Genomic DNA, 10,223 nt, shown 5'->3' on the forward strand with positions numbered 1-10,223 from the left:
ACGCCCATTTTCCAAAATTTTATCACAAACGTATTTCCTGGTTAAGAATTGTTGCAAGCGTCAATTTTGAATAAATTAGCTTTAATATTTACTGATTTATCGAAGATTCCGTATTTTTCTAAACTACCCTTATATGGACTGTGGGCGTGGTTATTGTCCGATTTTTAAAATTTTCGGCCGTTTGGTATGCTGTACCAAGCCCAACAACTGTGCCAAATTTGGATGAAATCGGTGCAGCGGTTGCCAAGATATACACATGTAACCATAAGTGGGCGTGGCTACGCCCATTTTCCGAAAATTTATAATATTCTTATTTTTCGTCCAAAAATTATTGTAAATATCAATTTCGAGTGAATAATCTCTAGTAGTTACTAAAATATCGCAATTTTCTTATTTCTGAAAATTACCGTTATATGGGATGTGGGCGTGGTTATTGTCCGATTTTAAAAATTTTCGCCCGTTTGGTATGTTGTGCGAAGGCCAATAACTGTGCCAAGTTCGGAAGAAATTGGTGCAGCGGTTACCAAGATATACACATGTAACCATAAGTGGGCGTGGCTACGCCCATTTTCCGAAAATGTATAATATTCTTATTGTTCGTCCAAAAATTATTGTAAATATCAATTTTGAGTGAATAATCTCTAGTAGTTACTAAAATATCGCAATTTTCTTATTTCTGATAATTACCGTTATATGGGAAGTGGGCGTGGTTATTGTCCGATTTTAAAAAGTTTCGGCCGTTAGGTATGCAGTGCAAAGGCTAACAACTGTGCCAAGTTTGGAAGAAATTGGTGCAGCGGTTACCAAGATATATAAATGTAACCATATGTGGGCGTGGCTACGCCCATTTTCCAAAAACTTATAATATTCTTATTTTTCGTCTTAAACTTATTGTAAATATCAATTTTGAGTGAATAATCTCCAGTAGTTACTAAAATATCGCAGTTTTCGTATTTCTGAAAATTGCCGTTATATGGGAAGTGGGCGTGGTTATAGTCCGATTTCGCCCATTTTCAATAGCAGCTTACCTTGGATAAATGGAAACCTACATACAAAATTTCGTTGAGATATCTCAATTTTTGCTCGAGTTATCGTGTACACGGACGGACGGACAGACGGACAGACGGACGGACAGACAGACATGGCTTAATCGATTTCTCTTTTCATTCTGATCATTTATGTATACATTTGTCTATATCTATCTCGATTCGTTTTGGCTGTTACAAACAACCGTTATGTGAACAAAATTAATATACCCTTGTGCACAAGTGCGCTCGGGTATAAAAATACATTGGGAATTTCTAGAAATAAAAGTATTTACATTTTTGGGAAAAAGTAAAAAAAAAAACTTGTGTAAAAGGGTCACTTTTAAATAAATCACACTTTATTCCAGGAATATAGTCATGTGGGTAAGGCTTCCTCAAGTGGGCACCGAATTTACCAACATTAAAATTGTTCAAGGATATTCCGGCAGCGCCGAGGTTTGTAGTAGAACAGTACACTGTGTAATTTTTGTTGGAAAATTCCAGATAGTTTTTTTCTAATCATCGATTGAAAATTTTTACAGTGTTTTGGAAATTTTTATTTTTCCTTGAAAGTAAGTGTCCGAATGAAAAAATTTTTTGGGTGCAGATTTAAGAAACATTAAACTATACAATGAAATTATTTGCGTTACAAATATATATATTTTTTTTTGCTTTTCAATCATTTTTTATGAAAAATTTAACGACAAAGCAATTTCTGCGCCTCGTGGACGAAAATTTTTAACAACAACTTATGTAATAAACATTTCTGCATTTATCTATGAAAAAAATGCGTGCATTTTGATATAGTTTGGTCGGAATGAATTTTTAATTGCCAGCGAGCGGGCCCGATTCGCGTGGCTGGATCGCGCGCAATCCGTGTTGACTTCTTGCGCAAGAAAGAAACGCACGTTTCAATCGTTCCACTTTTATTTCTCATGCTCGAATTTCGCATGCCCGCGAAAAACTGCAAAAATTTTAAATTGTTGATTAGAAAAAAACTATTTGGAATTTTCCAACAAAAATTACACAGTGTACTATTCTGCTACAAACCTCGGCGCTGCCTGAATATCATTGAAAAATATTAATGTTGGTAAATTCGGTGCCCACTTGAGGAAGCCTTACCCATGTAATAGATTATTATATTATTTAAATCTAGGTTTTTATATTATATTTATATTTTATAAATCTAGGTTTCAGTCTTTTGTAATGGCTAACAAGTATAATTAATTAAAACAAAATCACATGTCAGTTCAATGATATAAAAAACAGACGTTTTTCTTTTTTTTTAAATAAAAATGTTCTAACATAAAAACTACTATTGAAAACAATTGAAAAAATGCGAAAAAAATGTTTGCAGAAGGATATATTCTACCGAAACTTACAAGAAAATACTTTTTCACGAAGACTTTATTTTAAACGATTCAGTGCAAGTTTTGTCTCAATTTAGTAGTCTTAGCCGGTTAGAGCTCAATATAGTCATGTGTAAAACAATTAGGACCAGTTTTGGCTATATTTCTTTTGTTGGTTCAATTTTTATTTATTTTTAATAAAAATATAGCCCCATATCTAAAAAAAAACCATATATAATAATAATAGATTGGCGCTTACACATATTTTAGTGTTTGGCCGAGCTTGATGTTGTCACACAAAGCGGAGGGACCTACAGTTTTACACCGACTCCGAACGGCGATCGTATTTTTATGAGAAGCTGTTTTTCATGGCAGAAATACACTCGGAGGTTTGCCATTGCCTGCCGAGGGACGACCGCTGTTAAGAAAAAACCTTTTTTCTATATTTTTTGCGATGTTGCTTTGACCAGGGTTTGAACCCAGGCGTTGCGGAGTGGAAGCGCGCACTGCTTACCACTGCACCACAGCGGCCTACAAAAACCATATACATAAGTCCAAATTTCAAACTTTGTAGAAAAGCAGGAAAATTTTTACAACAACAACAAACTGTTTACTAGGAATATCTAAGTATGCAGTTTTTTAGCCTATTAAATTCCAGATTAAGGAACTGCAAATTTTACTTGGTTAAGAATTCGCGTTGGTTTTTCATATTTTTTTTTGCTGGCGGGTTCACCCATACCTTGCAGGAAAAGCTACTAGTTGTGAACTAGAATTCTACCAGTTTGCGTTTCAGCCCAACTAGTTCACGTTCTATCATTTTTCAATGTTCTTCTTCTTCTTAATTGGCGCTGTAACCGCCTAAGCGATTTTGGCCGAGTCCAAAACAGCACGCCAGTCATTTCTCTTCTGTGCTAACTGACGCCAATTGAAAATGCCAAGTGAAGCCAAGTCCTTCTCCACCTGGTCTTTCCAACGCAGAGGAGGCCTTCCTCTTCCTCTGTTACCAGCATCGCGGCCCGCGTTGAATATTTTCAGAGCAGGAGCGTTTCTGTCCATCCGAACGACATGGCCAAGCCAGCGGAGCCGCTGAATTTAATTCGCTGCACTATGTCTATATCGTTGTAAAGCTCATACAGCTCATCGTTAAATCATCTGCGATATTCGCCATCACCAACGCGTAAAGGTCCGTAAATCTTTCGCAGAATCTTTCTCTCGAAAACTCCAAGAGCCGCCTCATCAGATGCTTTCATTGTCCATGCTTCCGCTCCATACACCAGCACAGGCATGATGAGTGACTTATAGAGTGTGATCTTTGTACGACGAGAGAGGACTTTACTTCTCAATTGCCTACTCAGCCCAAAGTAGCACTTGTTGGCAAGAGTGATTCTCCGTTGGATTTCAAGGCTGACATTATTATTGGTGTTAATGATGGTTCCCAAATAAACGAAGTCGTCTACTTTTTCAAACTTGTAACTGTCAACAGTGACGTGGGTGCCAAGACGCGTATGCTCTGACTGTTTGTGTGATGACAGGAGATACTTCGTTTTGTCCTCGTTCACCACCAGACCCATTCGCTTTGCTTCTCTATCCAATCCCGAGAAGGCAGAACAGACGTAGCCCTTGTTTTTACCGATAGTATCGATGTCGTCGGCATACGCCAGCAATTGTACGCTCTTATAAAGTATTGTGCCTGAGCGGTTCAGTTCTGCGGCTCTTATTATCTTCTCCACCATAAGATTAAAGAAATCACACGAAAGGGAGTCCCCTTGTCTAAAACCTTAGCAACTGGTATTTTTAACATTGCGATGTCCTACGAGATGTCAATTGTCAGGCTTTGCATCAGCATCTACTAGTAGAAATACTAGTAGCATCATACCAGTTGATGAGATGATGAGTTCATCCCCTATGAAAAGCATTAGTATGCCTTTTTGCTCGCGGCGCTCCAACAGTCGCAATGGCCGACGGAGCAAAGCACTCGCGTGGTATGCCTGAGGTACCAGGTTCAAGCCCTGGTGCAGGGACAATTTTTTTATATTTTTTTTGATAATATTTCTTTTATTTATATTTTTATTTTGGGTTTTTTTTGTTATTCTTAGATTTAATAAAAAAAAATATTTTCTTTAATCTATTTTTTTATGGCACAAGTATTTCTTCCCATATATTTCTTTCTTTTTTTTTTTGTAATGCAACTAGATTTTTAAGTTTGTTATTTATATTTAATTTGAAATAATTATTCCTACTTACATTGATCTAACTTTAAAAATCTTAACCACCTCCAAGCGGCCTCGAACCTGCGATCCCAGAACCAGAACCAGTAGTCTTCACGTGACGCCACAGCCGACATTTGTAAGAAAAGCAATTAATTGCGTTTTATTTTAGGCTTTGGCAACTCAAAGGCAGATGTCGCTGAACGCTTAAGTTCTTCGAAAATGTCGAACTGGTAGGCACATACTAGTTTATGAAATAGTATTTTTTCTGACTGGTTTGGGTTTTCACTGCAGGGTAATAATAACGCCGTCCCCTAAAAAAGTTATCAAAAATCAACGCGAATTCTTAGCCAAATTAGGCTTTTACTTTCTTAGCTATAATTTAATTGGGTATAAAACTGCAAACTAGAATTATCTCAAAATTCTTATTAAAAAGTTTTTAGTAACATTTTATCGAATGTTCTCAATTTTTCTACAAAGTTTAAAATTTCGACATATATGGTTTATGTAAGATAATGAGCTATATTTTTTAAAAATTAATAAACACTAAACAAACAAAAGAAAAATAGTCAAAGCTGGTCCAAATGTCATCCCCTACCATTTTTCACATGCCTGCACGTATTCAACGTCGCAAACGGTCTTGCGCGCAAAGCAAAACTGCAGAGGCGCTGAATTTGTGTATGTGTTCATGAATAAACTATGAGCCACTTAACTCATCTAGCGGTATACAATAAATCTGTCAAACAATTGCATAAAGAGAAGCAAGCCAAGCCAAGGGGAAGCGATCAGCGATTGTGAAAGATATTCATGGTCACTAGTTTACAAGCAAGCTAAGCAATTGTGAGAGAGTAAAATTTTTTAGTGAGAACAAGTTTAAGTGAACAATGGGGTGATTTATGAGCATGTGAGCATATCCCTTTATAAGGCAACATCTTATTTTGAGTGTCAATTTTTATTTTTCTATTACTACTGCTAAATTAAAAACACATATTTATTCAAAATTTTTTTAAAAATTGTTTTCACTTATTTATTTGAAGAAAACGGGTATGTTACAGAAATGTTACATTGCTTGAAAAGTTATGAAAATTTTATGATAGGTGGTATTGACGGAAACAGTTATTAGTTTTGTTGTAGCACAATGCAACACCACATTTTTCGAACAATGTTTGTGACACGCCTTGACAATTTGGCATTTTACAGCGTATTCTCTTTTCAGCCCATATTGGCCAATGACCAACCTGGTCTTGACGCACAGCTTGTGGTGGAGCATGTTGAGCGGGTCCCTTGGACTTTTTTGCTTGTATATCTGGTTCAATTGATCTTGTTCTTTTCAAATTTGATTTGGTATCAAGCCTTAAAAGAGTTTCAGCAATGTGCAGACGAAAGTCCGCCGACGGTAGCAACTTGTCAATATTTTGTAAATTTTAGGGTATGTGACATTACTTTCACATGGCCAGATAAAGGGATATTCATAAGCTGAGCTATTCACTGCCGAACTCTGATGTATTTGGGCGACAAATAGCGTGCGTTTAGAGGAAATTCTATACTATCTTGCTTGTTAATGTATATACACTGTAATACGTTCGCTTTCTAATAGAGTCATTCTGCATAAAAATGATAATGCGTTATCCATAAGAAATTTATCAATATGTTTAATTTTGCATTTCTTATAAAGATTGTTGTTTGATATTCTTTTTCTGAATAGCTCTCCGCTACGAAAAGGTTGACGATTCAAATCGCTACATATTCTCAAAATATATCGTTCAAAAACTCGCAATCTTTCCATTTCAAATGTTAAACCATATTGAAAAAGCATAAGCTACGATCGGCCTTATTAGTTGTTTGTAAATATTAATTTTTATATTTGATTTTAAATCTTTGGCCCGTTTCATAAGCCTCATATAAGAGAAAAACGTATTGTGATAAATTAGTATGATTTTTATTGTGTTAAGTATGTCCAGTCATTTGTTATTGTTACTCAGTCAGTCGTTTGTAATAGTCATTCAGTCGGTCTTGGAATAGCTTAAGTTTTGGATTTGCTAAATAAATTTGCAACCCAGTGTTCTGCTTTCGCGATCCCGCTAATTGAATTGCCATATAAATTCGGGCAACGCAACACATTTTCATCCATCATGCGAGCAAACCGAGGGTAGAATACTGGAAAATAAACTTGCGCAAGTGCGCATGTTCCACAAAAATCTCGGTGTCGTGATACGCTTTATTTTCCATTTTACTTGTTCGTCGCCGAAGTATACACGCTAATTTGCCGCCATTTCGTCAACGAGTGTGCTAATTGGCCGCCATTTAGTCATTCGAAATTTCACAAGAAAGCGACTGCCGACTTTGTGCCAATTTTAACTGGCAGTATTTGAAGCGAGGGATCACATTTGTCATAGCACACAAATTTACCGTTTGATCATCAAATCAGGACTTTGGAATGGAGCGTTCGCCTGTTCGTCGGATTAAGCGCAATCAGCCAGAAGGCCTAGTGCTTGCCATTCAATCGTCAGCCAGCTTAGCGAAGATTGCCGCCACGTCCGCTAAAGCTGCCGAACAGCCTAGCACTCCGCCGCCCAGTGCCATGCAACTTAGTGGGCCGGGCACTCAGCCGACTCAGCCTAGTGCTTCGACTTTCAGCACCCCGCAGTCTAGCGCTTCGACATTCATCGCGCCGCATTCTAGCGCTCCGCCGTCCAGTGGTTCCACATTCATCGCCCCGCAGTCTAGCGCTCCGCCGCCCAGTGCCATGAAACTTTGTGGGCCGGGCACTCCGCCGTCCAGCGCTCCGCCAACTAATGCCTCAGCATTTAGCGTCTCACCAGCTAGCGCCCTGCCATCCAGCGTTATGCCACCTCCTGCGCCAGCGTATAGCGCTCCATTGACTTGCGCTTCGCCACACAGAGATCCGCAACATAGCTCTATCAGCAGTTCAACGTGCCATCATACACAGCGAAGCCATCTAGCGCTCCACCAGCCCGCAGTCTGCAAGCAAGTATATTCGATCAGATTCACCAGGTAAGCGATTTTACTTCAAATCCTATACATGTTAATGCCAACCCGAACAGCGCCGCCTCAGTCGGCGTCTCTGCTAGCGTCGACCTCGCCAGTGGCGAATTCGCCCCGGTAATTGCCACAACGATGGCGCCAACTGCCCTGTAAATACCACAACGCCTACTGCCACTGTAAATGCCTTAGCCCCGTCACAGATGGACATTCTTTATATAATGCAGCAACAAATAAGCATGTTAGAACTACAAAGGCAGCCAGCCACGCATGATTCTGTCGACCCTCTTAATGGGCAGCCAGCCACCTCAGTGCAATGTAGTCGTCACCTCATTGCAACAAACACGCAGCCAACGCCTCAAATTATTTTTGAACCGGGGTCGTCTGATATGTCAGGCAATAGCGCATCTGTGCGTTCACCAGCAATAACTCTAGGGGTCAATCCATCATTAGTTAACACTGCGTCCTTTCCACGAAAGATAATCGAACTGCCACAGTTTTCGGGGCAGCCAGAAGACTGGCCAGTATTTTATGCGTCATTTGTGGAATCAACTGCGGTTTATAATTATACCAAACTATCAAAGATTAAACAAATGTTTAAAGGGCGAGGCAAGAGATACGGTCAAATCTTTGCTAATTCACCCTAATAATGTATCCGCGGTAATTGACCAACTGCGTTTTCGGTTCGGTCGCCCAGAACAGCACATACATAGTCAACTTAAGGTAGTCCGCGATATGCCATGTATTTCTGAAGCTGCCATCCACAAATTAGTCTCGTTTGCAACAATCGCTAAAAACCTCACCCTGTTTCTTCAATCTATCGGCGAAGAAAAACATTTAGTACATCCGATATTAATAGAAGAACTAATAGCTAAGCTGCCCCTTAGCAAACGTTTAGACTGGGCGAGGTATTCGGTATCGATTCGACCGTATCCCACAATTATCAACTTAAGCGAGTGGCTGGCAGAGGTTGCGAGTTTGGTCCAGATGGTCCAATACCACGAAGGTCGAGAACCAAAACGCCGCGCAGTGCTACATGCAGCTGGAGAACAACGCCCATTGAAATGTATGATCTGTCAAGGGGACCATCGAGTTGCAGAGTGTCGTCGCCTGCTCGAGGCCAACGTATCGGATCGGTGGAAGATAGCCAAACGTTCTCTGTTTTAGCTGCCTATCGCCTGGACATGCCACTCGTGATTGCCGCCGCCGTAAAGCATGTCTAGTAAATGGATGCCAAAGACATCACAATCATTTGTTACATGATGGTGATGTCAGTCGCCCGGTCAGATCCGCCGCCGCTCCCGAGGCATCAAATCTGAACAACGCGGTTCTCAATTGCTCCGGGCATGCTTCAGGCAATTTATTGTTTCGAGTGGTTCCTGTCACACTGTACGGTTCAAATAAGCGCGTGAATACGCATGCTCTTTTAAATGAAAGGTCTTCGATTACATTGATGGACGATTCGCTAGTACAGGAGCTTGGGCTTAAATGTCAGCAACGTCAAGTGGAGATTCAGAGGTTCGGGGGAAACGCGGTAAAGGAAAAGGTAGCGGTCGCAAACCTTTTTATCAGTGGTCTGGGTATGAAGAAGCGTCACATGCTTCGCAACGTTCATGGTGTAGCCAACTTAAATTTACCGATTCCAAGCCTCGGCCAGGGGGATATCTGCAATGCCGTCACACATGAAAATAAATTACCAGTACAGCCATATGAAAATGTATCGCCTAAAGTTTTAATCGGCCTAGACCACTGCCACCTTGGGTTACCAACTAAACCGATATTAGCCAAACGCCATGGGCCGTTCGCCACGATAACCGAGTTGGGTGTTTGTGTTTTTGGGCCATCAAGCCGCTTGCCGTTAAGGAAGCCCTCCTGTCTTCGAGTCAACACTTCAGAGCATCAGATGCATGACCTAATAAAGGACTACTTCACCGTGGAGTCCTTTGGTGTGCGAGCTGCGCCGCCTATTGAGAGTGTAGCCGACATACGTGCTAAAAAGCTGCTCGATTCAACTACAGTGAAGGTGAATGGTCGATTTCAAACCGGGTTACTGTAGAAGACCGACAACGTCAAGCTACCGGAGAGCTACTCCATGGCTTTGAAACGTCTTGTGGGCATCGAAAGAAAAATCGCACGTAATAAGGAGTTTGGTAAAGCATACCGTGAAATCATAATTGTTGATTGTCAGTAAAGGGTATGCGCGTAAGCTGCAATCATCCGAGGTAGCCGAAGTGGGTTCTAGGACATGGTATCTTCCATATTTTGCCGTGATGAGGCTCGTGTTTGACGCTGCAGCAACTTCACACGGAGTGTCGCTGAATTCTCAGCTACTGAAGGGGCCACAGCAATATCGTCCATTGGTGTCCGTGTTATTCCATTTCCGAGAAGGCGCCGTAGCCGTTTGTGCTGACATAGAGGAGATGTTCCACCAAGTTGTCATCCGTCCTGAAGATAGATGTGCCCAGAGGTTTTTGTGGCGCAACGGTGATATCCAGCAGACTCCTGACGTGTATGAAATGACGGCGATGATGTTTGGTGCAGCATGTTCCCCTTGTTCAGCACATTATGTGAAGGTGAAAAATGCGATGGAACACAGCAACCAATCCACGAGCGATCCAAGCCATAACTGACTATCACTA

The sequence above is a fragment of the Rhagoletis pomonella genome, unplaced genomic scaffold (genome assembly GCF_013731165.1).
Source record: "Rhagoletis pomonella isolate Grant_MI unplaced genomic scaffold, Rhpom_1.0 Rhpom_scaffold_00002, whole genome shotgun sequence".
Lineage (NCBI taxonomy): Eukaryota > Metazoa > Arthropoda > Insecta > Diptera > Tephritidae > Rhagoletis > Rhagoletis pomonella.